Source organism: Anomaloglossus baeobatrachus, chromosome 1, assembly GCF_048569485.1.
Source record: "Anomaloglossus baeobatrachus isolate aAnoBae1 chromosome 1, aAnoBae1.hap1, whole genome shotgun sequence".
Classification (NCBI taxonomy): Eukaryota; Metazoa; Chordata; class Amphibia; order Anura; family Aromobatidae; genus Anomaloglossus; species Anomaloglossus baeobatrachus.
In genome coordinates this window covers 581,257,184-581,283,787 of record NC_134353.1, presented here as the reverse complement: position 1 = coordinate 581,283,787, position 26,604 = coordinate 581,257,184, and the positions used below count along the sequence as shown (strand labels likewise).

Here is a 26,604-nt window from a genome sequence, read left to right as displayed (position 1 = left end):
ACGGGGACAGAGCCAGCACGGGGGAAACAGGGGAAGCACGGGGGACAGCGCCAGCACGGGGGAAACATGGGGAGCACGGGGACAGAGCCAGCACGGGGGAAACAGGGGAAGCACGGGGGACAGCGCCAGCACGGGGGAAACATGGGGAGCACGGGGACAGAGCCAGCACGGGGGAAACATGGGGAGCACGGGGACAGAGCCAGCACGGGGGAAACATGGGGAGCACGGGGACAGAGCCAGCACGGGGGAAACATGGGGAGCACGGGGGACAGAGCCAGCACGGGGCAAACATGGGAGCACGGGGGACAGAGCTAGCACGGGGAGAACATGGGAGCATGGGGCATATACAAACAGAGCACGGGGAAAACATGGCTGCAAAGATGGGGGAAACATGGCTGCAAAGATGGGGGAAACATGGCTGCAAGGATGGGTGGAAACATGACTGTAAGGATGGGGGAAATCATGCCAGGATGGGGTACATTTAGCAGGAAGGGAAACAAGCCAGGAAGGGGTACATTTACCAGTATGGGGGGTACATTTACCAGTATGGGGGATACATTTACCAGTAAGGGGGATACATTTACCAGAATGGGGGGAAACATGAAAGGATGGGGGGGAAACATGCCAGGATGGGGGTACATGAACATGCCAGGATGAGGAAAAATGCCAGGATGGGGAACATTTAGCAGGATGGGGTCATTTAACAGCATGGGGGAACATGCCAGGATGGGATACATTTACAATGATGGGGTACATTTACCAGGATGGGGTACATTTGCCAGGATGGGGCCATGATGTGGACAAATATACCAGAATGTAGGAAATATATATCAGGATGGGGGACATGTTTACCAGGAAGTGGCCCTGGAAGGGGACAGAACTACACAATGAAAGGGGAGGGGAGCAACTCGTACGTCTTTATGGGATTTCAAAATGTTCAGACTTTGAAATGTAGATGTGGATTACAGGGTGACATCTGATTGCATTCCATGCTAAAATCTCTGTCTAATATGCTGCAATTTATTTCCAGAAAGATCAATCCAACTGCTGTGTCTGGAAAGGGCTCAGCTTCAATGTGTGGTAAGCACGAATGAGCGTGATGCCCCCTGCTGGAGGGAAGAGAAGACTGCAAAGGTAAGGTTAAAATCAATTATTTACATAATAGGATTGGTTGGCACTTCGGAAAAAAAAAATGGGTTTAGAACTACAGTTTGGGCACTCGGCCTGTAAAAGGTTCGCCATGACTGGTATATAGCCTATCGTAATAGGAGTGAATCTATTCGATTTAGAACGGCAAGGGTTTCCGTATCCTTCTATTCCATCCGTAGCTGCCAATCATATTCTCTGATTTAATCCGGGCTATATTGATGGGAATGTCTGACAGCTCTGCTGTTGTCAGCAGTTTTAGGAAGCCAAGTGTCAGTGACAAGTGATCTCCTGAACAGGAAGGTGTATGCGCTGAGTGTCGTGCTTGCTTGGGGCTTAATCACTGCCTGTGGCTCCCATGCTGCTCTACAGTTAATGAACAGCTAGGGAGTGTGAAGGATTGTCACACACACACTCCGCCAAAGGCGAGGAGCTGCTGTACAGGAATGTCCTGCATTTCCACCAGCTGTTTTCTTAAACCTGTAGCCTGAGCCAAAAAGGAAGTTACCTGTGCACCGTCCCCTGTTAGCTCCCTGCAAGATCCGATTAGGGTCATTCTGGAGGTAGAAGCATTGCTTCCCAGGCTTCTTAATTGACGGTGTCTGTCATCCTCACGCCAGCCAAGTTTTGGATGTAGGATGCCTCTCGGCTAAACTTAGCAGCAAAGCTAAATCTGCTGCCGTGTATGCGGGATCTGCATTCATGGTGTCACTTGGAGTCATGTTGCACCTTACTGGTAATACTTCATTTCTTACCCATATCAAATAAGTACGGTCTGTCCAGGTAAGAATCTGGCTAGTTTTTAGAGAGATTAGTTTGGCATTGCACATATTGACTCTTTAACTTAGCTGGTGTGTGTATGTATATGATGTGTATAGCTTCTTATTTACATGCTAATATTGTAGAATTGTTAGTGGGTGGTAGTTTTTGATTTTATGGCAGAACATTCCTAGCTAATCTGCTGAAGTAAAAAATTCCTTGTAGAGCGTTAGCTAGAAGCATATTGCAGAGCTGGCTATGTAATCCGCTCAATGGAAAACTCTGCACTTCACCAATCTAAATGTCAAAGTTAAGATGAAGAAAGTATACTGCAGTCCCAAGTAAATTCTTCCACAAGGTGCAAATCTGGGCCATATAACCAGTGCACTTGTCAAGCTCTGCTCCACTAAACCTGTTGATTTTGTATTCGGTTTCTTATTTGTCCGGAGCTGAAAAGTGTTGACAGTATAACTGTAGGAAATAGGCTGCATGTTCCAGCGGTGTTATGTGATCACTGATGAATGACATGGCTCGCGCCTATACACAACAGGCTCAAAAGTTCTGAATGCTACATTTTTATTTCATAGTACAGTGATTGATGACATTTTGGATGTTAGGATTCATATAATATGTAAAAAGATAAATCCTCAATGAATAAATTGTGCTGAAGTAATAGAAGTAAAGACAGTATATATTATTGTCCTCATTCAATGAATGAACTATGTGCTGTGGACAACGTTCTCCTGTACACGTAGACCTTCCTGTTCATACTTTGTCTTCAGAGAATGCGTTTTTAGATAAGAGAAGAGTACTGTCATGAGTCCTCCTTCAGGTGTGCCTGGATGCGGTGAGTAAACCAGAAAAAAGGGGCCTAACATAAAACTGAGCACACCACTGTAAATTAACAAGTTTATTCTCATACAATTACTTAAAACACCTAAAAGCACATACATATAGTTACAAAAAGGATAGCATCCACCTACAATGTCAAGTCAGCCAGATCGGTACGGAGTACAAGTGCAAACACACTATCCCTATCTGATATATTCAATATTAGACAAATGCAATAAATAACCCAACACCGACTCTCACATACTGTAATGGAAGTTGTTCATAAATGAGTCTGAGCCAGGGTATAAAATGGTAAAGAGTAGCACATTGCAGCATAAAGTGATAAAACACTAAATGGCATCAAGGTGCTAGCACAAACCGGATCCAAAATGCAGAATCCTACATAAGAGGTGGACGCTCATCCCCACACGTATTGCTGCTCATAGCGGCTTCATCAGGGGAAGGCAATGTATTGTAGGTAGATGCTATCCTTTCTAGACATTTTATGTCCTTTTTGTAATTATATGTATGTGCTTTTAGGTGTTTTTAGCAATTGTATGATCACAAATAAACTTTTTCATTTACAGTGGTGTGCTCAGTTTTATGTTTTGGTTTCTTCATGCTACGTACTGGTCCAGCAATGAACACCCTTTATGCTATCATTTATTTGTCATGATTGTTGCTGTGAATCTCTCAACTTGTCTTCTGGATTTGGTGAGTGACAGTTCAGCTGTCCAATCATGGGCAGGGGTGTTCTGAGCTGACAGTATGGTTATGGACCGTTCAGCCATCCAGTCAGGGCTGGGGTGTGTGAGGTTTCCTCCATGTGTCTCCTTTTTGGAGCAATTACTCTAATTAGCTGGTTCTCTGCCTTTTTAGTAAACTGCCAGTTGTAGCTCTGCTCAAGTGGTGAGTGCTTGCTCTGTGCTCTGAGTTTGTATAGCCTGACCTTTGCTGCCTGACTTTGGATTTGCCATGATCATCCATTTGTCTTGCCATTTTGTCTTGATCCTCTACCTTCTTGGAATTCTGACCCTAGACGGTTACCTCTCTACGTTTTGTCTCACCCCTCTGTGACGTACCCACCTAGCTTTTGACTACTTGGCTTCCCCGACTCACGGCTCATCTGTAAGAAGTGACTGTGTCACCTTACAACAGGCCATAACATTTTTTTCCTTCCTATTAGTATGGATCCTTTTCATATACTATACTGGTGATGACTCTGACCCACGTGGTTCAGGATCTGGCCAGGGAGCACTAGAGATGTTGCAGGCTCCGTTATCTTGCGCGATGTCTGCCTCCAAGAGTCCTTTGGTGCTGGCAGTAGCTTTGACACCTGTATCTTCTGATGTGCATTTGGTCTCTGCTAAACTAGTAATGGCCCTCCCTGACAAATGTTCAGGAGAGAAAAAAAACAGTTTAGGGTGTTCAGTGAGAGCTGAAGGCTAAATGTTTTACTTTGTGACCTTGGTCATCAGGGAATGAGTACCAGTGGGTATAAATAATCCTGTCCTGGGTATTTTCTTTACCCCCACAAGCACAAGACGGTCATTTGTTGACGCCTTGGGGTTAATTTATTTACTACAGAAAATTTATTAGGAGTTATTTTCCAATTGTCAAATCACTTGCTGAGCTATCAAATAAATAATTTTTCCCCAGACTGGCCAGATTTAACTTTTCTATAGATTCAATTTTTCTATCACTTTCATGCCGAGGTCCAAGAATGTGAGGGCTGACTCTTTGGCATACAACCTTGTTTCAGTTTCTCCTCCAGAACCTCCATTCTTCCTCACGGCATAGCGTTTATGGGGCTCCTTTTTTGCGTGGGACAAGTTATAATATAATATATTACAACGGGAAAAAAATTGAGTGCTTTGAAATTGTAATATATTCTCCGGTAATTCTGCTATTGTTTTTTGAGGGCTTTTGTTTTTATATAGTTCACTTTGTAGTAAAAATCGCCTGTTCTCCTGGTCAGTTTGATTAGTGAGAACAATCTTGTCTCTTGGTCGTCTTTTCAACTACGATTTGTGTGGTGAAAAAATATTGAACGTTTCTTTTATTTGTTTAGTATTTTTCTTTCCGTACTTGGAGACTTGGGAGGGCTTGTGTTGTGTTCTGAGCTGATGTTTTTTATTTTGGGGTACATGTGATATTTTACACTTTGCCAATATTCTCCCTGTTATTTTTGAACTAAAGGGTTGATTAACCTTTTTCCTATCCAATACAATTTTGTGTTTTTCGCCCATTGAAAATCTATTATAGGTCGTCATCAGTTATATTTATTCCAGTGTTCGGTAGTGAAAACGGAATCTTTTCAAACCCTTCAACAGAAGACGACATTCGTTGCCACCCATCAGCGCCGACCTCCGTACAGTCGTCCTCTTCAACACTGACATTGGTAGAAAAAACGCTTTCAAATTCACTCAGTTCCGACTCTACAACTTCACTTCCATCGTCCGTACCACTCTCACTATTACTGCTTTCACTAGTATCGATTACACACTGCCTTACTTCGTCCAGATTCACACACCTTCGTTTCGCTATATCTTCGCCATTTTCACTTGTAAAACAAGAAGAAAACGAAACTAAGATGGGTCAAAGGTCGTCAAGAACAGATGCAACCATTGGCTGCCAAAAATATATCACTATGCGCAGAGTCCTGCCTGCTATGCTTAAAAAAGGGACTTTCCACTCAGTGGCCCCCTAGGAGGGACTTAGGACAGTAAAATGCATATGAAATATTGATATCCCCTGGAACAAAGGAGCGTAACGGATTATTTTTAAATACCCTCCCTCCCCCCCGGGACTCGGGATAGGAAAAGGTTAACTCATAAGTGGGTGTGTTTGGGTTTTTGTTTTTTTCGTTTATTTTTTATTTATTTTTAGTCCTTTAGGAATGGCTTATACTATATTCTGATAAACCCCATTATTGGAGTATACATTACAATTGCATTTCTGCTATAAAGCCCAGAATGTAGCTTAGCTTAACAGAAGGACTCACCTAACAGTTATGGGAGCCATCAGCAGTCCCCAGATGCCATAAATAGAGGTAAATAGGCAAAATATGACTCATAGATGGCCAGTGTCTCGATCAGAGTAGTAGTAGACGCTCCCCGCGCCAATAAGAGGGGTGCGGACAAATTTGTTTTATTCATCAGAGTGGATCTCTGTACGGAATATTGATGAGCTGCAGCCTATCCGCAGCCACTGATTGGTTGTAGCAGTCACGTGATCCAACAATGTTACGTGACCTACTGGGAACAGCAGTGCCAACAATGCTGGAAAGGTGCTGCTGCAAGAAAACTGTATTTATTGTTTTGTTTTCCTTTTTTATTTTCTATTGGGCCCTAAATTGATTAAGGTGGGATTCTCTTTTAAGGCTTTGATGACCTGATATGGGAAAAAAATATTTCTACATGGTGCACATACTTCGACTTCACGGGGGCCCCATGATTCTTCGGAATGAAAGTTTTAAAACCATTCTTTTTTTTTAATTTTTAGGAAAATAATCTATATCATAGGTGTCCCCTTTGCCCATTTATGATTAAAAAGGACGTTTTTTTTGTCAGTTCGCTGGTCCATTATTTTTGGTCCATTTTTCTGCTTTTGCAATCCGTGTATTATCCATTATTATATCCCCTCCCAAAATAAAACAAAACTGAACATGCATTCCCACGCTTCGCTTAAACTGTTACCATATGCAATCTTTTTTTCTTCATTTTTTTTTTTCTTCGTGAATGGGTGAGTTTTGTTGACCAGGGTAGTTAATGCCCTTAATTTACCGTATTTATGTGAACCATTGGTCAGCAAAAAGAAAAATAGAAAACAAAAAAACCCAACAAACTGACTTTAAAAAGTCAGGAGATAAAAAGGGGAGAAGTTAACTCATTCTTTGCATAGTGTGTCATTGTGTGCCTCATTAAGCCATTTGAATGAAATGAAACAGCATGGCAGGAGACCCAGGAGGACCTTTCTGCTGACAGCGACCTAAAATAGCTATACTGCAGTTTGCCAACATGTACATGAGTAAGCCAAAATCCTTCTGGGGCAGCATCTTGTGGACAGATGAAACCAAGATAGAACTTTTTAGTAAAGCACATTATTCTACTGTTTACCGAAACAGGAATTAGGCCTACAAAGAGATAACCACAGTACCTACCGTAAAATAGCGTGGCAGTTCAAACATGTTTTGCTGTCCTTGGTACTGGATGCCTTGACTTTTATGTAAGGCATCATGAAATCTAAAGATTACTACCGTGTTTCCCCGAAAGTAGGACCCCCCCGAAAGTAAGGCAGGGTGGGGGTTTCGGGGGGGTCCGCCAATGTAGGGCACCCCCCGATTGTAAGGCAGGGTAGCGGGGGGGCCGGGGAATGTAAGGCCGCCTATGGGTGGGGGTCCCTGGGGAAAGTACAGGAACTTACCGCTGCCGATGTTCCCTCAATCCATCCAGGCCTTCTCCAGTCTCGTGCCACCCGTGGTCCGCCTCCGGTGAATGGCCCCCGCAAGGCTCCCTGCTGGCCATCAGCTCGAGCTGCGATTGGCCAGTCAGCCGGCTCGCAGCTGATTGGCCCTCAGCTCGAGCTGCGATTGGCCAGTCAGCCGGCTCGCAGCTGATTGGCCCTCAGCTCGAGCTGCGATTGGCCAGTCAGCCGGCTCGCAGCTGATTGGCCCTCAGCTCGAGCTGCGATTGGCCAGTCAGCCGGCTCGCAGCTGATTGGCCGAAATCAGCCGCGACGTCACCGCCTGCAGCTGATTGGCCGAAATCAGCCGCGACGTCACCGCCTGCAGGCTCGCTCCGATTTCGGTAAGTTCCGAAACTCTGTGTGTGTGTGTGTGTGTGTGTGTGTGTGTGTGTGTGTGTGTGTGTGTGTGTGTGTGTCTGTTATGTGTATGGGTGCCGTATGGGGCTGTATGTGTCAGTGTGTGTGTGTGTGTGTGTGTGTTATGTGTATGGGTGCCGTATGGGGCTGTATGTGTCAGTGTGTGTGTGTGTACGGTACCGGTACGATATGTGTGTGGGTGCCGTGTGGGGCTGTACCGGTACCGTATGTGTCAGTGTGTGTGGTGGCAGAGTGGGGGGCAGAACCACTGTATGGGGAGGCTGCAGGGGGGAGGATGGGGTGGATGCCGGATCTCAAACAATGGGGAGGCTGCAGGGGGGAGGAAGGGGTGGGATGCCGGATCTCAAACAATGGGGAGGCTGCAGGGGGGAGGAAGGGGTGGATGCCGGATCTCAAACAATGGGGAGGCTGCAGGGGGGAGGAAGGGGTGGATGCCGGATCTCAAACAATGGGGAGGCTGCAGGGGGGAGGATTGTCATTTTTTTTTCCAATGTAAGGCCTCCCCCGAAAGTAAGGCAGGGTGGGACTTTTGAGGGTAAAATTAATGTAAGACAGGGCCTTACTTTCGGGGAAACACGGTAAAGGCTTTTGGGTCGCAATGTAGTGCCCAGAGTCAGAAAGCTGAGTTTGCAGTCTAGGTCTTGATCTTCCAGCAGGACAATGACCCCAAACATACTTCAAAAAGCATCCAGAAATGGATGGAAACAAAGTGCTGAAGAGTTCTGAAGTAGCCAACAATGAGTGCGGATCTAAATCCCATTGAACACCTGTGGAGAGATCTTAAAATTCCTGTTGGGACGAGGCGCCCATCAAACCTGAGACTTGGAGCAGTTGACAAAACAAGAGTGGTCCAGAATTTCACGTGAGAGGAGGTGTAAGAAGCTTGTTGATGGTAATAGGAAGTGATTTCAGTTATTTATTCCACAGGGTGTGCAACCAAATATTAAGTGCGATCAATTTTGTCATCCCCATTTTGCAGGTTTTGTCTAAACATATGTCCAATTTGCCTTTTTTTTTTTTTTTTTGGTGTTGTTCAAATACACACAAAGTAAATAAACGTACACAACAAAACGTGCGTAATTGCAATAATTTTCTGGTAGAACTACATTTTCTGGATAAATTAAGGGTGCCGCCACTTTTGGCCATGACTATATATCTAAACCGTTTTTTCATTTTAAAATGTAGACCTCTTCACTTGTGCTTTTTCTTGATGCTCTTGTTGTTGTAAAGGCAGATCTTTGACTTTCACAATGTGCTGCGTTAACACATTCTCCACACATTTGCTTATCGTGCTCCTGGAGACTTCTGTAGATTGCAGCAATGGAGGCAGCATTGTTGACAAATAGCTACATGCGTCACGTGTAATAACTTATTAATTTAAGGCTATGTACCCATGTTGCTTTTTGTGTGCTCCTGTTCTGCACTTAACAAAAGCATGTTTTGGCAGGAAAAACGCACCAGAAACAAAGTGTATTTTTTTTATTGCGTTTGCGCATATTTTCATATGCGTTTTCCATGCTTTTTGTGCTTTTTTTTTTTTCTTTTTTTTTTAAGTCATGGCGAACGTGGGGGTTCAGGTGTCGTACCCCTGTGATCGCTGCCAGGTCTCCGGTTGATGTCACAGCTGGGACCCAGCTCTCTCAGCTTGGACCGGTGCTTGCATGGCCCCTGGAAATTTAACCCCCTGAATGCTGTGATCAATGCGATCGCAGCATTCGGAAGGCAGGGAGAGGGATTAATTACTTCTCTCTGGCTATCAGGTCACTGGAATGCAATTACAGGGACCCATTCTCTGCAATAGTAACCCTGGGTATCACCATGATGACCCCGGGTTACTGAGCTTTGAAGAGCCTCACGCACCATGCTGTATGGTGTGTGAGGTGAGGTGAAGTGCTGAGCTACGATCCCATTTTGTGATAAAGCATTGCAGGGCATTATAGAAATGTAGAAAATTAAATGCTGAAACAATTAACATGCTGCTTCTTTTTCCAGCAACAAAATCTGCAAGGAAAAAGAAGCAGCATGTGCACAGCAAGTCAGGATTCTCATAGATTTTACTGGGATGCTTTTTCCTTTTATTGCTTTAAAAAAAGGAAGAAAAAACACACACAAAAAAAAATGCCACGTGGGCACATAGCCTAAATTCCAATGTATGTCTACCATCTGAACTCTTAGGGGTACTTTGCACACTACGACATCGCAGCTGCGATGTCGGTGGGGTCAAATCGAAAGTGATACACATCCGGCGTCGCTGTTGATATCGTAGTGTGTAAATCCTTTTTGATACGATTAACGAGCACAAAAGCGTCGTAAATCGTATCATCGGTGTAGTGTCCGAGATTTTCATAATTTTGCTGCAGCGACGGTACGATGTTGTTCCTCGTTCCTGCGGCAGCACACATCGCTGTGTGAGAAGCCGCAGGAGCGAGGAACAGCAGCTTACCTGCGTCACCGCGGCTCACGCCAGCTATGTGGAAGGAGGGAGGTGGGTGGCATGTTTACGCCCCGCTCATCTCCGCCCCTCCGCTTCTATTGGAAGCCTGCCGTGTGATGTCGCTGTGACGCCGCACTACCCGCCCCCTTAGGAAGGAGGCGGTTCGCCGGCCAGAGCGACGTCGCAGGGCAGGTAAGTGCATGTGAAGCTGCCATAGCACTAATGTTCGCTACGGCAGCTATCACAAGATAGTCCCCGCCCCCGTCGCAGCAGGTATATCGTGCTCTGCATCGCAAGCATCGGCTTGCGATGTCGTAGTGTGCAAAGTACCACTTAGAGTATGTGCCCACGACCTGCGGGGCTGCGGTCTCATCCGCATGAGAACGTAGGAGACTGCAGCTGCATGTACCCACGATCAGGGTTCAGTGCGCTGCGGTCTCCTCGCTATGGTGACGACCCAGGGTTACTATGGCAGCGATCGAGGTAAGAGGTCCTACACCCAGACTCACATAGGACAGCCTTGATAGATTAAAAGTTATATTTTAGCCTCTGAATGCTAATTTCTCTAATTTGAAGTGGCTTATTCTCCTACATCAGGAGCTGCTGTTTGATAAGATATGCAGCAGGGAAAACTGTTACTGTCATAACTGCTACACCAAGTAAATTGTGATTCGTTGTTGGAATTGGGGTCTCTGTCCACACCTCATGGTCCTTTCAGATTACATAGAAACTACCTGCTGACAGATTTCCTTTCATATCACATGCTGCTCCACCTCTAATAGCAATCATTTCTACCTGACCTCTCCAGCTACTTGATATCCATCTGACAACCCCTTTGCAGTTCTGTTCTCTGGACTATGCATATTTTTAGCAAGTTTGTGTTCCAGAATGTTTACATATGCAAAATTGAGTAACTTTGCGCATTGTCTGGAATAAGTATTTTCTACCACTTGACTGACCCACTAAAAGTAACACAAATGGTTAGTCTTATCCTGCAGTCATGTTTATTTTCCATGTAGGGGGCCATATACTCATACATTAGACTAGAGTCAAGGGTATTTTACACGCTGCGATATCGCTAGTGAGCGTACCCGCCCCCGTCTGTTGTGCATCACGGGCATATTGCTGCCCGTGGCGCACAACATCGTTTATACCCGTCACATGGACTTACCTTCCCTGCGACATTGCTGTGACCGGTGAACCGCCTCCTTTCTAAGGGGGCGGTACGTGGTGCGTCACAGCGGCGTCACACGGCAGCCGTCCTATAGAAGCAGAGGGGCGGAGATGAGCGGGACGAACATCCCGCCCACCTGCTTCCTTCCTCATTGCGGGCGGCTGCAGGTACAAGGTTGTTCCTCGTTCCTGCGGTGTCACACATAGCGATGTGTGCTGCTGCAGGAACAACCTTGCTACTGAATAGGCAACATTTTTGGTAAGTGAACGACGTCTCGCATACCAACGATTTTTGCCTCTTTTGCGATTGTTTAAGGTCGCTCATACGTGTTACACGCTGCGACGTCGCTAACGACGCCGGATGTGCGTCACAAACACAGTGACCCCGACGATATATCATTAGCGATGTCGCAGCATGAAAATGGCCCTTTAGTGGGATCTAATGTGTATGAAGCTACCTACACTCGCACATCTGTGTGACACATCTTAGTTCTGTCCATTTTTTTTCCCTAGAACCACACACTGACTCATAGTTTGTGATCTATACACACATAAGAAGGGATCTGTGTCACCTGTACATAAAAATAAAAGCATGTCCTATTCTCACCATTTTGCAGATGATACTCTGTACAAAACAAACTAAACTTTGCAGATGTACTTTAAGGTAATATTTCTGCAGATGTTTGCTACCTCATCTGAGAGTATCATAATGTAGGCAACGGTTATGCAGCGGTTCTGAGACAATGTGAATTTTTAGCTTTAGTAATGTAGCAGAGTCCAAAGGGCCGTCCCGCCCACACCGGGCTCTCAATAAAGATTGATCACTCACAGTCAATGTACAATCACAGGGGGGACGTGTCAGACAACATGGCAGGAGCCATCTAGCCACAGCAATAAGGGTCTGACTGCTAAAATAAAGGTAACAAATAAACTAAAGATCGGACTGTGACAACACAGGCATGCCTGAACTTTCTGTCTTAACCCTTACATCGTGCTGGCTTCTGCTTATATAGTGAAAACTGCTGGCAGATTCCCTTTAAGAGGTCAATTGTAGTTTCATCCTTTTTTTAACTGATCCTTTGCCAAGAATCATTGGATACAATGGCTGAACTTTTTCATCTCCATCGGTGGAAAAAAGAAACTGAAGCAAGGGACGCCAGAAAAACAAATAATTCCATATCTCTTGGATGATAACACTCAGATACGTGAATGTATCCTTGGGGTATTATCACATGTGGCATTTTTGTTGCGTATTTTACTATGCAGCATTTTACAGTATCAGCAAAATGAATGCGCTTTCTGACGTCTCCTGCACACTTTTTCTATTTTCCCATTGTATTTTGAGCCCTGCTGAGTTTTTGCCAAGATGGAGCAAGTCAATTCTTTAAGCATCTTTCACCCATTCAAATGAGTGAAACATTTAGCAGTGGCTTACTCCTCATATTTTCTACACCATGAAACCATGGGTTTTATCTACCGATTTAATGTCAGGTAGTACCTAATGTCTGAGTGTTGTAACCTGTTGCTACGGTTCTGTGACAATTCTGTGCCATATACACATGCAGTGTATGGAATAAAGGCCAGGTGTAAGTTTGGTATTATGGACCTGTAGGCATGCTTTGTATAAAAGTCTCTGTATGCCTCTATGTAAAATTGGAGAGCCACAAAAGTAGCGTAAATTTCACGAAATTTGTGACGCACATCTGGTCGCTTTAGCGATGTCTTTGCGTGTGACACCTTTGAGTGATTTTGAATCGTTGCAAAACGGTCAAAATAGCTCATTGGTGACATGCCCGCCTAATCTCGAATATCGCTGCTGCTTGGTGTACGAAGTAGTTCGTCGCTCCTGTGGCAGCACACATCGCTATGTGTGACACCACAGGAACGAGGAACCTCACCCTACCGGTGGCCGCCTGCAATGAGAAAGGAAGGAGGTGGGCGGGATGTTCCGGCCGCTCATCTCCGCCCCTCCGCTTCTATTGGGCGGCGGTTCGGTGTCGCTGCTGTGACGCTGAACGAACCGCCCCCTTAGAAAGGAGGCAGTTCGCCGGTCACAACAACGTCGCTAGGCAGGTAAGTAGTGTGACGGGTCCGCGCAATGTTGTGCGCACAACCGATGAGGGCGGGTACACACACTAGCGATATCGGTCACGATATCGCAGCATATAAAGCGGCCTTTAGGGTCCAGATATATCGATAATCCAGTCCTGTGTACGAGGCCTAAAGCGTTTCACAGCAAGATCATACCAACTGTCAATTAGTATCGGCATTCTTTAGAGAACGCATTACTCAACTAAGTGTAGCGTACAATATACAAGTCTTAAATTGCCATTGTGGAGCAAATCCACATTTTACACAATCTAGGGTGTGTGCACCAGTCTTCCCACATCTTACTGTCTCTAAGCGTACCGTACACCCACGTGAGTGCTTGTGTTGATGTAGTCCTGCCTAGACAGACCCTATGACATGAGATGAAGTAACCAATTAGTCTGTAATTGTATTATCTCTGCGATTGTTATTATTTAGGATGGCGTTCTGCATCACTGACGCTTTTTGCTGCAGGGCGGAGATTACGGATTATATAACTATGAGATTTAAGCTTTACATCTTTTCTGCTGGTAATTCATTGTTTTACCCATCTGTTTTATTGAGGGTGTTCTGCCCTCTCCTGGCAGAAGAGAAGACTCAATGTCCAAACCAGATTCTTGTGAAATTTAGAAAATCAAGTCTGATCCAGAAAACAATTGTGGGAATTCTCAAAGTTTTCAGTTTTCCTCTGTTGATAAAAGGGAACTTGCTAATTGCTCAGGTCTGTTCATTGCTAAATTCAGGAAAATCTAGTCCAAGTCATAAGCACTTCATGGTTACGTCAGTGACGTTTAAGTCAAATACCTCCTTAGAGGACATGGATTCTTGAGAACATTTGTTTCTTTCTTAAAAAGTAACTAAATGTTTATTTTTTTTATTTGTTTATTTTTTTTGTCCAGCATAGAAAGTTATAAAACTTTGCAATTCACTTTGTTTTTTCCCCCCATTCCTATAAAATAAAATAAAAAATTATAACATGCAAGTCACTATAGCAACACTGCTTTTTCCCCAATCTAGTTGCCTGACTTTAACTGCATTGATATGATAATCGTTTGGAGTACAGATGATGGCAGTGAAGGGGTCAGCTCATCACCTCTGCTCTTTTTAACTCTGGGGATTAGCTGCTGCAGGAAATTGTTCTGATAAGGCTTCACTCAAACTAGCATAGGGCATTCTATGCCCTATGTCAGGGGGTCTCAAACTGTCCTGGGTGTATGGGCCGCACACAGGAAAAAAGATAATTTGGGGGGGCCGCATTCTTTCCAGGACAAAGTGAAATTTTTATTGGTACTATATATATATATATATATATATATATATATATATAATATAATTTTTTTTTTTTTTACACACCCTTTGGATCACTGATTTTGAACATTTTTCACTTGTTTATTATAACAAATGTGCACATTCTTTGTTTAAATATAAAAAAAAACATTTTTGATGGTAAGAAGGTCATACATTTTTTTGTTTTTACATTTTATCCCTTTCTTGTAACTAATAGTGTTGCAATTAGCACTATATAGAAATGTTGGCCAACATCTTTTAGTAATGTTCCCCATATTGTTGTAATGTGCCCATCCTTGTCCCCATCCTACAGTAATGTGCTCATCCTTGTCCCCATTCTATAGTAATGTGCCCCATCCTTGCCCCCATCTTATCGTAATGTGCCCATCCTATAGTAATGTGTTCATCCTTGTCCCCATCCTATAGTAATGTTCCCAACCTATAGTAATGTGCACATCCTGTAGTAATGGGTCCATGCTTGTCCCCATCTTATAGTAATGTTCCCCATCCTTGTCCCCATGTAGCAATCTCCATATCCTGTAGTACTGTCCCCATCATATAGTTGTCCCATTCTATAGTAATGTGCCCATCCTACAGTAATGTCCCCATCCTACAGTAATGTCCCCAGTCTTGTCGCCATCCTGTAGTAATGTCCACATCCAATAGTAATGTGCCTATCCTTGTCCCCATCCTATAGTAATGTCTCTATCCTACAGTAATGTCCCCAGCCTTATCCCTATCCTATAGTAATGATTCCCATCCTTGTCCCCTTGTAGTAATGTCCCTATCCTGTAGTACTGTGCCCATCCTAGTCCCTATTCTATAGTAATGTGCCAACCTTGTACCCATCCTATAGTAATGTCCCCAGCCTTGTCCCCATCCTGTTGTAATGTCCCCATCCCATAGTAGTGTGCCCATCCTTGTAATGTCCTCATCCTTTAGTAATGTCCCCAGCCTTGTCCCCATCCTATAGTCAGGTGCCCACCTTGTCCCTATTCTACAGTCATGGCCAAACGTTTTGAGAATGCTACAAATATTAATTTTTACAAAGTCTACTGCTTAAGTTTTTCTAATGGCAATTTGCATATACTCCAGAATGCCATAAAGAGTGATCAGCTTAACAGCAATTACTTGCAAAGTCAATATTGGCTAAGAAAATGAACTTCAACCCCCAAAACACATTTCAACATCATTGCATTCCTGCCTTAAAAGGAGAAGCTAACATTGTTTTAGTGATTGTTCCATTAACACAGGTGTGGGTGTTGATGAGGATAGGGCTGGCGATCAATCAGTCATGATTAAGTAAGAATGACACAACTGGACACTTTAAAAGGAGGCTAGTGCTTGGTATCATTGTTTCTCTTCAGTTAACCATGGTTTTCTCTAAAGAAACACGTGCAGCCATAATTGCTCTGCACAAAAATGGCCTAACAGGGAAGAGTATCGCAGCTACAAAGATTGCACCTCAGTCAACAATCTATTGCATCATCAAGAACTTCAAGGAGAGAGCTTCCATTGTTGCCAAAAAGGCTCCAGGGTGCCCAAGAAGGACCAGCAAACGCCAGGACTGTATTTTCAAACTGTTTCAGCTGCGGGATCGAACTTCCAGCAGTGCCGAGCTAGCTCAGCAATGGCAGCAGGCTGGTGTGAGTGCTTCTGCACGCACTGTGATGCGGAGACTGCTTGAGCAAGGCCTGGTTTCAAGAAGGGCAACAAAGAAGCCACTTCTCTCCAGAAAAAACATCAGGGACTGACTGATATTCTGCAAAAGGTACAGGGAGTGGACTGCTGAGGACTGGGGTAAAGTCATTTTCTCAGATGAATCCCCTTTTTGATTGTTTGGGACATCTGGAAAACAGCTTATTAGGAGAAGAAGAGGTGAGCACTACCACCAGTCTTGTCTCATGCCAACTGTTAAGCATCCTGAAACGATTCATGTCTGGGGTTGCTTCTCAGCCAAGGGAATCGGCTCACTCAGTCTTGCCTAAAAACACAGCCATGAATAAAGAATGATACCAGAATGTCCTCAAAGAGCAACTTCTCCCAACTGTCCAAGAGCAGTTTGGCGCCCAACAATGCCTTTTCCAGCATGATGGAGCACCATGCCATAAAGCAAATGTGATCACTAAATGGCTCATGGAACAAAACATAGAGATTTTGGGTCCATGGCCTGGAAACTCCCCAGATCTTAATACCATTGAGAACTTGTGGGCAATCATCAAGAGACGGGTGGACAAACAAAAACCAACAAATTCTGGCAAAATGCAAGCATTGCTTATGCCAGAATGGACAGCTATCAGTCAGGATTTGGTCCAGAAGTTGATTGAGAGCATGCCAGGGAGAATTGCAGAGGTCCTGAAGAAGGGTCAACACTGCAAATATTGACTTGCTGCATTAACTCATTCTAACTGTCAATATAACCTTTTGGTACTCATGATTGCAATTATATTTCTGTATGTGATTTAAACATCAGACAAACACAATTAAAAACCAGAGGACAACAGATCATGTGAAAATATAATTTTGCTGTCATTCTCAAAACTTTTGGCCATGACTGTATAGTAATGTGCTCACCTTTTCTCCATCCTATAGTAATGTGCCCAGCCTTGTCCCTATTCTATAGTAATGTCCCCATCCAATAGTAGCGTTCCCAGCTTTGTAATGTCCCCATCCTTTAGTAATGTCCCCAGCCTTTTCCCTATTCTATAGTAATGTGCCCACCTTGTCCCCATCCTATAGTCATGTGGATGCGGCAGCTGAAAGGGGGCAGTGGCGCTATAACTTACCGATCGCTCTCCTTAGCTTCCACAGACGCCGGAGTGAAGCTGAGGGGAGCCGTCTCCGGCCCCAGATCCACAGTGATTGGAGAGATCGGTCAAAGGCCGGTCTCTCTAATCAGAGCTGGGGGCGGGTGAAACAGAGGTCACCCAGCTCCAGCCAATGATCAGTGCTATAGCTGCTCTGATCATGGCTGGATTTCAATGTTTTAGCCATTTTCAATGGCTGAAACATTACAGTGGCTGTGATTGGCTGAGCGGCGTTCGTCAGCCAATCACAGTCTCCGTAGGTCTGGGGCGGAGACACCACCCCTCCTGAGGTCAGGCAGAGGTCCCCTCCTCCCCGAAACTAAGGTATTGCAAAGGGATCGGGGCTCCGGGGCCGCGATTCGGGCCATGGCGTACTGGGTACGTCATGGGTCCTTAAGAACCAGGGAACCATGACGTACCCAGTATGTCATAGATCGCTAAGGGGTTAATGTGCCATCCTTCACATACACACAAAAAAAACCAAAAAAACATTCTTCTCACCTGTCCCGCGTTCCATCGGCTTCGGCTGCCTCATCTCTGCTTCTTGCTGTCTGCAGGCCCGTGCCCCCGGTGACTATCTCAGCCGGTGCAGGGGCCGCAACACCTGTCAGCGAGTTATGTCAGATGATTGTTTTGCCGACGCTGCGCGCGCAGAGTCAAGCTCTCTATGCACAACGTTTCCAATGCAGCTGTAGCTATCCGCCAATCAGAGGTAAGCAGCTGAGAGCCAGCAGCTTCCATTGGAGGAATAGTTGTGCACCGAGCGCTGAACTCTTGAGAGCACAGCGCCGGCAAAACAATCATCTGACATAAAGCGCAGACAGTGGCTGTGGCGGCCCGTGCTCCGGCCTCGATAGTCAACAGGGGCACGGGCCTGGGGGCTGGATGAAGCTGCCTGAGGGGCCGCATGCTACCCGCTGGCCGCGTGTTTGAGACCTCTGCCCTATGCTAATGAACCTTGGCTCAGGCTCTGCTGCGAGTCATTATACTGTGATTTACGATTGGATCATGGTGCAGAGAAGTTGGAGAGATTAATTTCCCCATCTCCTCCATTGCCGGTCTCTGCATATTTTGCACTACACTCGGATGACATCGGTATAGTCCAATGTTTTACTAGCGCATTATGTAGCAATTTTTTTTTTTTTTTTTAAATTCCCTCATTTTGATTAGGGTTGAGGAAAACATTGCAGATCTGAGCTACATTATTTACTAACATTGGGCCTAGAGCAATGTGATATTTTCTTGCATTGCACTCGTGCAAGTTATAAGTCAGTGTAACTCTACTCGAAGGCTCAGTTCATACACTATAAAAAAAATTAAAAATCAGTATTCATCCATCAAGTTCAAACGATTTTTTGTATCACTTTGCACATGGATTGCACATTAATGACATCTTTCTTTACAGCACCAATTATTTATAATATGTAAGAGCTTTTAAGTTTCCTATTTTACAGAATTGCCACATAAACTTGAATGCTATGCGTTACTGCTAAGAAAATAGATATAAAAATGTAGATACTTGGGCTCATATAAAACTGGCCCTTTTTATATGCCAAGTATCTACATTTTTATGTCTTTTCTTAGCAGTAATGCATGTTCATATTCCTATATTCATTGTTAACATATCTAAGCATTTCAGAGTGCAACTGTCTGTTATAATATATCATGTTCAGTTTGCACTTGTACACACCTACATGTTATGAAGCGCCATCATTCTTTTTAGTTCAATTATGGAGTCATGTCTTCTGATTGAAAACTCCTCATCAGTCTGAGGCAATTTTATTTCTTTATTAACAGGTTGCTATCCGCCCATAAATTAGAGGGTTTTTTTTTTTAACGCATTAGGTTAGACACTGACCCAACATAAGAGATACGCCTTGACGTTGGGTGTTGGGCTCACATAAAACTGGCCATTTTTATGCTAAGTATCTCAATTTTTTTTTCCTTTTTTTCTTAGCAGTTAAGCATATTATTGATTGTTAACATATCTCTGCATTTCAGAGTGCAGCTGTCTCTATTTGTTATAATACATTTCATGTTCAGTATGCACCTATCCACACTTGCGTGTTACGAAGTGCTATCCGTCTTTTTACATAAATTTTTAATGAAACCTCATTGCAAAAATTATTTTTAGCCGTGTACATGTGTTCGAATGGAAACAAAAGCACACGAATGACTCCTCATTGAGGATTGTCTTGTAAAAAAAACCTTATTTTCTTTTTCCCTCAAGCAAAAAATTGCCTTTCTTCTCCTGTAATTATGTTATACCAAGTAAAGAAACATGTAGGTGTATGATAACTTTGTACATCACACCTTCCTTCATGTAACTGTGAAATAACAAGCTTTGGAGTTGGCCTTGATAACTGAGACCGGTCATTAGATTTGTTTTTCCTCCTCTCCTCCTCTTTTTACGCAGCCGCTGTGTAGGGAAAATGTAACCCACAGAGGCTTCCACAGCCTGGATACTATAGAACTATTCTTTTGATTCACTGACCGCAAAGATAATTCTTGAAAATGGAGAGAAACTGAAAGACAGTGTATAACGTTTCGTAACGCTGAGGTTACTCGGTATTTGGCAGCACGCTGCAGCAGGTTTGCCTGGTTCCCTCTAAGCTGCCATTGATCACGAGCTGTTAGGATGTATATTAATGTGACCTTTGGATAGGTGAGCCATGCGTGACTTTTACTAGGAATGCAGAGAGGACTCCCACCGTAAGTAAACCTATGATTTAGCATGTCCCTACCTAGCAACGCTCTTGGCAGGAGCATGTGATATTACCAGGAATGTAGGTATAGTGCTCAGGGCTTTGTTTTGAAATTGAAGAAACAATGTCATAACCAGCTCATAATTCATGTCTTTTTTTTATATTTTTCCTGATTTTCACATGGTCATATTGGACTGTATGGATGGAAATGTTGTAAATGCTAGCAGATGAAGATATTGTGCAACGGAGCATCAAAGATGTGCAAGTTTGTTGGTCTAAATAGCAAACCAACTGATATATGTCAGCTATGGACAGGAAGTGTAGTGCCAAATTTATTTATGATGCTTTGCTTGTATAGCGCCATTAATCCATAGCGCTTTACAGACAGTCATCACTGTCCCCATCGGGGCTCACAATATAAATTAATTATTAGTATGTCTTTGGAGTGTGGGAAACCAGCATGGATTGGGCACAGGGCTTGTGTGTAGTAACAATGTCATGTAAGCCCCGGGAGAGTGTGTGTGACTCCAGTGGAACAGTGCCGGCACCAGAGATGAGTGTAAGACCGGGGCCACGCTGGGATTACTGCGATCCTCGCATGACACTCTGCTCACGCTGGCAGTCGCAGTGACACTCTGCTCCCGCTGTGCTGAGGTCTGATCATGTGATCGGACTACAGCTGCGAGGGGCGGGCCGGCGTTGCAAAGGGGAGGGAGGGATTTATCTCCCTCTCTCCTCCATTGCAGGCTATTGCCATTCTCGCACTGCACTCTCAGTACACTGGTGTACTGCGAGTCCAATGCGATTTTTCTCTCTCACCATAAACTTGAATGTGTGCGAGAGAATCTAAGATTGCATTGCACCCGCAGTATGCTGCGACTATTTTCTCGGTCCGATTATGGCTGAGAAAATAATCACTTATGGGTGCTGGCACATAGGCTAATATTGGTCCGGGTGGAATGCGATGTTTTATTGCATCCCACTCGCTCCGATTTTCATGCCATGTGTCTTAGGCCTAAATCTTTTTTTTACTTGGGACAAACATACTGATCAAGAAGAAGTTTTCAGAGTCGTGGCAACCCCTTTAATAGGACTAGAATAATGATTGATAAGGCCACCTTCACTTTTTTCCCACCTTCATTTAATGGATAAGCCTAAAAAAAACCAAAAATCATCTTTGTCTCACCTTCACACGTCCAACATTCTTGTTACAAGTCTGCTCGTCATGTTTGGACTGGCCGTTGGTTCTGGTCTGTAGACCCAACAGGCTGAGTTTGATCAGAAGGCTCACAGCTGATCCAGATATGGCAGTTTTTACTCTTCACTCTGATTTACTGTTTTTACTCTGATCATGAATATTGGGCTTGTGAAGCTGGTCCTTAGCCTATCAGTATAGGCCCCGTCACACTAAGCAACATCGCTAGCAACATCGCTGCTAACGAACAACTTTTGTGACGTAGCAGCGATGTTGCTAGTGATGTCGCTGTGTGTGACATCCAGCAACAACCTGGCCCCTGCTGTGAGGTCGTTGGTTGTTGCTGAATGTCCTGGGCCATTTTTTAGTTGTTGCTGTCCCGCTGTGCAGCACAGATCGCTCTGTGTGACAGCGAGACAGCAACAACTAAATGTGCAGTGACCAGGAGCCGGCTTCTGCGGAGGCTGGTAACCACAGTAAACATCGGGTAACCAAGAAGCCCTGTCCTTGGTTACCCGATATTTACCTTTGTTACCAGCCTCCGCCGCTCTCACTGTCAGTGCCGGCTCCTGCTCTGTGCACATGAAGCTGCAGGACATATCGGGTTAATTAACCCGATGTGTGCTGTAGCTAGGAGAGCAGGGAGCCAGCGCTAAGCATTGTGTGCTGCTCCCTGCTCTGTGCACATTTTAGCTGCAGTACACATCGGGTAATTAACCCGATGTGTGCTGTAACTAGGAGAGCAGGGAGCCTGCGCTAAGCTGTGTGCGCTGTTCCCTGCTCTCTGCACGTGTAGCTCCGTGCGCTGGTAACCAAGGTAAATATCGGGTTGGTTACCCGATATTTACCTTAGTTACCAAGCGCAGCATCGTCCACGCGGCGCTGGGGGCTGGGACACTGGTTGCTGGTGAGCTCACCAGCAACTCGTGTAGCGACGCTCCAGCGATCCCTGCCGGGTCAGGTTGCTGGTGGGATCGCTGGAGTGTCGCAGTGTGACATCTCACCAGCAACCTCCTAGCAACTTACCAGCGATCCCTAACGTTGTTGGGATCGCTGGTAAGTTGCTTAGTGTGACTGGACCTTAAGTCATAAGTGGGATCTGAAAATGTACCCGTTAATGTCACCTTAAAATTTGACAATCACCTGTATGAGTCCTTATAACAAATGGGTTTTCCCAAGATCCCTTATCTGTCTAATGATTGCTGGGGATTTTATCACTCAGACCCCAGATATCTTGAGAATGGGCCTCTACAAAGTTTCTTAAATGGAGCTGAGGTGTTTGTCTATGGATCTGCTTGAGAAAGACTTAAGGTCCAGGCACACTAAGCAACTTACCAGCGATCCCAACAACGATAGGGATCGCTGGTAAGTTGCTAGGAGGTTGCTGGTGAGATGTCACACTGCGACGCTCCAGCGATCCCACCAGCAACCTGACCTGGCAGGGATCGCTGGAGCGTCGCTACACGAGTTGCTGGTGAGCTCACCAGCAACCAGTGACCAGCCCCCAGCGCCGCGTGGAAGATGCTGCGCTTGGTAACTAAGGTAAATATCGGGTAACCAACCCGATATTTACCTTGGTTACCAGCGCATGGAGCTACACGTGCAGAGAAAAGGGAGCAGCGCACACTGAGCGCCGGCTCCCTGCTCTCCTAGTTACAGCACACATCGGGTTAATTAACCCGATGTGTACTGCAGCTAAATGTGCACAGAGCAGGAGCCAGCACTGACAGTGAGAGCGGTGGAGGCTGGTAACAAAGGTAAATATCGGGTAACCAAGGACAGGGCTTCTTGGTTACCCGATGTTTACTGTGGTTACCAGCCTCCGCAGAAGCCGGCTCCTGCTGCCTGCACATTTAGTTGTTGCTGTTTCGCCGTCACACACAGCGATCTGTGCTTCACAGCGGGACAGCAACAACTAAAAAATGGCCCAGGACATTCAGCAACAACCAACGACCTCACAGCAGGGGCCAGGTTGTTGCTGGATGTCACACACAGCAACATCGCTAGCAACGTCACAAAAGTTGTTCGTTAGCAGCGATGTTGCTAGCGATGTTGCTTAGTGTGACTGGGCCTTTAAGGTCCAGTCACACATAACGAGATTGTTACTACGTCACAGTTTCCGGATCGTTGTTAAATCGTTGGTGAGATGTCACACAGTCATTTTCCCAACGACTTTAGTAATGATGCAGCGACCTGTATAACGATCTCGTTGGTCGTTGGAACCCTGTCACACAGCAGCTATGTAACAATTCCGACCTCGAATAGGAGCGTAGTGTTTGACTCTGTAAGCCATGTAGGCGTGCATATGCGTCGACTTTTTCACACCCCTCCGCTCTGATTGGTGGCCAATACTGCGTTATGATTAGGCGGCCGGCCTAGAAAGCAACTTTGTATTGCTTCATCCTTTGTCCCTTTTTGAGCCTTGCTTTGAGGATAGAACCTGCGACTTCAGCTTCAATCCAAAAAGTAAGCAAGCAATCGGGAACAATGTATGAATGAATCCTGGTGTAGTCGCAGGTTTTATCCTTAAAGCAAGGCTCAAAAAGGAACAAAGCATGAAGTGATACCCAATCAGAACGCAGTACTGTTCTCAGCGCCAACCAATCGATGCAGAGGGGGCGCGGAAAAGGTGACGCAACTACACGCCTACATGTCACACTTAAAGTTCTCATCTAGGTCGTTAATGAGATCGTTGGTAGGTGTCAAACATACAGATCCATCCTGCCCAGCAGGACTCCAACGAGCCAAAAATGGCCCAGGACATTCAGCAACGACCATCGATCTCACAGCAGGAGGCGGATCGTTGGTACGTGTCAAACATAACGAGATCGCTTTGTGAAGTCGTTGTTTCGTCACCGCAACTGTGACGTAGCAATGATGTCGTTAGCGATCTCGTTATGTGTGAAGTGGCCTTAAGGCTATGTTCACACAGGACCTTTTTTGCAGTGGTTTTTTTTCCTGACCAAAACCTGATCTTGTGGCAGGATGTCTTCTCGGAGTCATCTGCGGTTTTTGGTGCTGTTTTTGTGGCATTTTTATAGTGTTTTTTTTTTCTGTGATGTCAAGACCAGCAGGGGTTCAAAAGTACCCGAATTCTGGGCTGGGCCAGGATTGACCTGAATCCGGCAAAAAAAGTAAAGCAAGCGCGCTATACTTACCAGTCTCCGATAGATGCTAGTGTATATGGGCTCCTTTCAGGTATGATGTAATTTCAACATACCCCTATCACATAGGGGGCATGGGGGCGAAGCATGATATAGTGGAAGGGATACTATATCGCCAAGCTCACTAGCGAAGCCAGTCACGCCCAATAACCCATCTGGTCACGCTTACTAACGTGGAGGGAGCCCATACATTCTAGACTCCACCGTACCTGCTCCTGCGGCCCCTCCTACGTCCGGTGCTGCTCTACAACCAATCACAGACCAAGTCTGCGGGTCTATCATACAGTAAAAAATTAAATTAAAAAATGACGTAGGGTCCCACCATATTATAATACCCAACACAGATAAAGCCCACGGCTACAGGCTGCAGCCCCAGCACTGCGCTTATCTTGGCTATGTATCAAAATAAAAGGGACCCCATGCTGGTTTTAATTATTTCAATAAATAATTGAAATAAACCATCATGTGGCCCCCTACAATTTTGATACCCAGCCAAGATAAAACCCACAGCTGGGGGCTGGTATTCTCAGGCTGGAGAGACCCAGCCTAAACATATCAGCCTGCAGCTGCCCAGGATTGTCGCATCCATTAGATGCGACAATCCCAGCAATTTACCCGACTCTTCCCAAATGGCCCTGGTGCGGTGGCAATCTGGGTAATACCAGGGGTTAATCGCAGCCCACAGCCCTAGATTGGTAATAACAAGCGCCTGAGACACCCCCATCACCAAACACCAAAAAAATCCTTTATTTGAAATAAAATACAAAAAGCTCCCTCTTTCATCACTTTATTAACCCCATAATAACCCCTGCAGGTCCGACATAATCCACACAAGGTCCCACGACGATTCTATTCTGCTACATGTGAAGATCACGGCAAACCGCCATCGAACAGGACTGCTGCTGTGAGCGCCAGAGAATGAATGAACCGTGTGATCACCGGTCACTTCACTCAGGTGACTTCTGGTCACAGCTGTGACTGTAAATATCCTGAGTGAGGTCACTGCTGAACGCGCGCTGCTCATTCATTCTCTCTACACTAGACCTGCAGACCAGGTCTGTGATTGGTTGCAGTCAGACGCTGGCACTCAGGCTGGGGGCGTTTCTGACTGCAACCAATCACAGATAAAAGCAGTGAATATGTAATGAGCGGGGAAGTAGTGGAGTCGCGAGGGCATACAGCCTCGCTGGTGGTTTAGTAAATGTGGGGAGACTGCTCCAATCCCCCTGTCCTTTCCACCACCATTTTTAAGTGTCGGCCAGATACCCTGGGCCAGAGCCAGGTTTTTTATTAACCCGGTTAGACCCACCTATCCAGGGTATCTGCGAGTCCACGTGTCACTAGGTTGAAAAACCATGGCAAAAGCGCTGAAAAGAATTGACAAAACTGCAGGTGGTTCACAAAACCGTCAGGAAAATCCTGGAGGTATAGTGTGTGTGTGTGTGTGTGTGTGTGTGTGTGTGTGTGTGTGTGTGTGTGTATATATGTATATATATATATATATATATATATATATATATATATATATATATATATATATATATATATATATATATATATATATATATATATATATATATATATATATATATATAATATATATATATGAGATTTCAGAAATCTCATAGACTTTACTGGGACTGTAAAAAGGAGCATTTTATTAGCATGGATTTGCATAAAACCAAGACAAATCCGTAACTAAAAAACGCCCAGTGTGAACATAGCCTTACACAGAATTGTGGATAGGGAAAAATTGTTTCATAATTGGAAAAATCCCTTTTAATGCTGGACTTTATTGGCCTGGTGAAGTGAGGCTTCACATACCCATTATGCCCTGCATTATATAAAACATGGTCTAGCTTATCCATTGGAGTGTTTGACAATTTTTCCATTGTAGCTTTGAAAATGGTTTCAATCATTAATGTGTCATTTATAGGGGTTGTGCAGGTGGATGTTAGGCGGGCTTTACACGTTGCAACATTGGTAACGATATATCGTCGGGGTCATGTCGTTAGTGACGCACATCCAGAGCCGTTACCGACATTGCAGCGTGTAAACTCTAGGAGTGACGATCACCGATCGCAAAAATGTCAAAAATCATTGATCGGTGACACGTCGCTCCTTTCCATAATATCGTTACTGCTGCCGGTACGATGTTGTTTGTTGTTCC

General features: G+C 44.9%; 1 protein-coding gene across 2 annotated transcripts in view; it reads left to right on the top strand.

Annotated features, from left to right (window-relative positions):
• KANK1 (KN motif and ankyrin repeat domains 1) overlaps window positions 1-26,604 on the top strand; it is a 301,259-nt gene that overhangs the window by 146,511 nt on the left and 128,144 nt on the right. Inside the window, exon 1 of one of the 2 annotated variants that reach the window (XM_075317714.1) lies at window positions 1,693-1,929. The exons of the other annotated variant lie outside the window; for it this stretch is intronic. The gene's annotated coding sequence lies outside the window, so the exon portion shown is untranslated. Of the gene's footprint in view, window positions 1-1,692; window positions 1,930-26,604 lie in introns of those variants that run through there. 2 annotated transcript variants of the gene reach the window in all.